This window comes from Brienomyrus brachyistius, chromosome 7, assembly GCF_023856365.1.
Source record: "Brienomyrus brachyistius isolate T26 chromosome 7, BBRACH_0.4, whole genome shotgun sequence".
NCBI lineage: Eukaryota > Metazoa > Chordata > Actinopteri > Osteoglossiformes > Mormyridae > Brienomyrus > Brienomyrus brachyistius.
In genome coordinates this window covers 22,309,250-22,313,003 of record NC_064539.1, presented here as the reverse complement: position 1 = coordinate 22,313,003, position 3,754 = coordinate 22,309,250, and positions in this window count along the sequence as shown.

Below are 3,754 nucleotides of genomic sequence, written 5' to 3'. Positions count from 1 at the left end.
TAAAGACCATATATACCACCATAATTACAAGCTACAACATGAAAGTGAAAGATTAGTCCAGTACTATTGACATACCGGGTGTAAAAGTGAGCCAACAATATTTCAGGAGTTCATTTATTAGAATATATTGTCGTCCCTCTGTATCCATGGAACTGGTTAAATATTGCTGCCGATGTTTTGGGGAATATTTATATAAAATGGTGTAGTATTTGCATATAACCTATGCACCTCCTCCCATGTACTTTAAAACATCGCTAGATTACTTTAAATATGTAATTCAATGTAATTCAATTCGGTGTATTGTTTAGGAAATGATGACAAGGAATCAAAGTCTGCACGTATTCAGTACAGACCATTCAGTTGTTTTTAGCAGCCATTTTCGCAGAAAGAAAATGTGCAAACAACACAAGTAGCATAGGAACAAAACACAAAGTGAGCGATGCTCAAACTACAAGTAGTGACTGGCTGCAGGCATCACTCTCAAGATTCACCAGGCTTAGGACCCCGCATGCATGGAAGAGAATAAAATAAAAGAATATAATGATCATCAAGTAACGATACTGTTTCAGTCAACTATTGCAATCCTGATGTAAATGCATTTAATGTATCCCGAATGAATAATGTGATAGACGTTTCCAAAACATTATACCGTTGAGAATATCTAGAATGCTTCAGATCTTAAAAGTGATTGAAAAATATCTAAGCAGACCTTTGATAAGTAATCATAGACAACTGCTGATATCAATGAAAATGCTATTTGTGTATTTGTTGTGTGAATTTTTATGCATAATCAGTAAAACTTTAAACACTAAAAAAAGTGTAATGATTATATTAAACGTTTAGATTTAGAACAGATTAACAATTATGAAACATAGATTGTACACAAATATATGGGTTAAATACACTTTGCAAACTCGTGAAACCAATAAACAACGACTTTGTTCTCTGTGCATGTGTCACCCCCAACCAGAAGGGGCCTGAAAGTCATATATCAATGTAAAGAACGAGCGCTGGAGAGAGACTGAGGATCTGTGAAAGGGCAAGAGGCCAGAGCCGGGTAACCCTACACAACAGCTAATTTGCATGAATTCTGCCTAGTGCTCGGTGCATGGCAAGGTTTTCTTTTTGGAAATTTCTGGAATTTTTCTGCAGTAGGTTAAATCAGTGGATGAAGAACCTGTGGATACCGAGGGTGGACTGTAATAAAATAGACGCTTTAATCATGACCAGAGTCAGTCAGCATTCAGCACCCCTGGGACAGACCTTACTGAAGGGCCCAGTGGTGATATAATCAGAGGTGGAGATTTTAGGTCCAGACAGTACAAATCCAGACCAAGATTTTGTTTCAACCAACCTGTTGAGTTACTCTGTGATTGTGACTCTTTGTACTCAACTGGTTGGTTGAAACAAAATCTTGGTCTGGATTTGTACTCTCTGGATCTGAAATCTCTACCTCTGGATATAATTATACTGCCAGCCCCACGATCCCTAAGCCACTGAGATAGATACTGCACCTGAATGTACTGAACACAGCCGCATGACATTAGACATCTCTTCTTTGCTCATCACTTTCTTTTGCTCTTTCCTTTTCAGTGGTAGTATTGCTTTATAGCATTCCAATACGAACAGGAAGTGACTCACTGGAAGTTACTGGTGGAAGCAACAAGACCCAGTAAATAGTCCAGTACAGGGGTTTTCTTTGTCTTCACCGATTTATTGTAGAATTGGGTCCTGAGTCGGCAGTGCTCTCAGATTGTTTCTCCCATCGGGTCCTGATGGGGCACAGGGTCATGCAAATGCCCCCCCCACCCCCGCAGGATCATTTACCCTTGCGGAACTGGCTTCTCATGGCTGTGCTGCATTTTCATCTGTCAACATACCGTTTAAGACCCCAGTTAGCGTTCAGGGAACGGCGTAATTGAAGGGGAGGTTGGTGGAATCGCTGGGCCAGCCGGTGAGACCTGCTGTTATGCTCGCGGTTTATGGGCGTGGGCAGAAGAGAAGCAGGCCGTCACACACTCGGAGCGGAAGGCTTTTCCTTCAGTGAAGCCTCACGAGAACCCGATCACGATGAATGAGCATGTATATACAGGGTAACTTTCCAGGAATCTTTGGGTGTGATCTAAGCATCCCACAGAGGGACTTTTTCACTCGGCCCACGAGTGGCCGGAAGCAGGGAGGCTATCTGGCAATCGACAGGACCTGCAGCTAAAATGCTTCAGCCCGACTCCCATGAGTAACCATTTTCCAGGAAAACATTTACCTTCTTTGAGTGAAAGGCCCTAAGCAATGAACTAAATTATGATTTGCTTTATGAATTCATGCATTGTTCACTGCATTAGGAAGGATCCAAAGCCAGGTAATGCTGTCTGACAGAGACTCGTTCTTTTGAAATAGTTCTATACATAGTTTGTGACTTTCATGGGCCGGTGCCTCGTGAGACACAACAGACCCATGGTGTCAGCCCACACCGCTCCCCAGCGGAACCAGCAAACGCCTGCTAACAGCTGAAAGGCAGTATGGCCCCTGACATCTCCTCCTAAGCTTTTATTGGTCCCTGGTTCATCACCTGCCTGGTCGTGCCTCCATCAGATGTGACACAGACGGCCCCCAAACTAAAGGCTAAGTCCAGATGTTGCCTGATTTGTAATGCTGTGGGTATATGTTGGATGTTTTGCCCCTCCCCCTACATTGAATGTCACAATTGTGTGGGCAGTGGTGTCTTAATGGTTAGGGAAGCGCACTTGTAATTGAAAGATTGCTAGTTTGAATCCCTGACCAGCAAGGCACCACTTGGGGAACCCTGAGCAAGGTACCACTCCCAAGCACTTCTTCCCGGGCGCTGAATTAACTGCCCCCTTTGTCATGATGTCATATATGGGTTAAATGGAGAGGACGCATTTCCTTATTGTGTGCTGTGGTGTTAACAATGACCACTGATCACCACATTCCAATTGCTTGGTACCTGGTGGCTAGATCAGAGGTATGAGGACTGACTGATTTAAAGACGGACTCTGTCTGTCTCAGAGAGCTGGATTCTCCCATTGATGTACACTGCCCTCTGCTACCATCGTTAAACATCTCTCATGCTTCACTGTGTAATGGGGAGTGGTGCACAATTTCAGTAACTGAGAAAACCGAGTCCAGGATGATCACCTTGGCACCAGTCTGTTTTTAGCTCCTTTTGTGAATAGAGGACTGTGGGCATGAAGAATAACATTGTGAGATCATGTGAGCTGAACCACCGTGGGAGCAGGGAGTGACTCATGCTAAATGTCACTGCATGGCCTCTGTGTGCCATTAGCATTTGTTTGTGGTGCAGATTAGCATGCTGCCTTTGTGGTGCAGATTAGCATGCTGTTTAATGAGGAAAACAGATGGAGCATTAATGGGAGTCGAAGATGGGGACCAGGTTCACACTGAAAGCAGCACAGCAGACAGTTTATGTCTCAAACGACTTCCCTTCTCCACCTTGGTACATCAGAAGAAAAGGACTGGTTTATGGAAAATGATGCCCACAAGATGGCAGCCTTAACTCTGGCCCAGCCAGGGTTCCAGTGAGCTGAGGGCGTGAGGTTATCCATCAGGAGGTCACCAGAAGATTGGGGTAACCTTCACTGACACAACGGCTGAAGAAGCTCGGCCAAGCATATCTCTTAGCAGAGAAGTGCCACCACACGAGCAAATAAAAATCAGAAAATTTGTTATTGAATCATCATGGTTTCAGTTTCATCCTGAAAATATTAGTGTATTG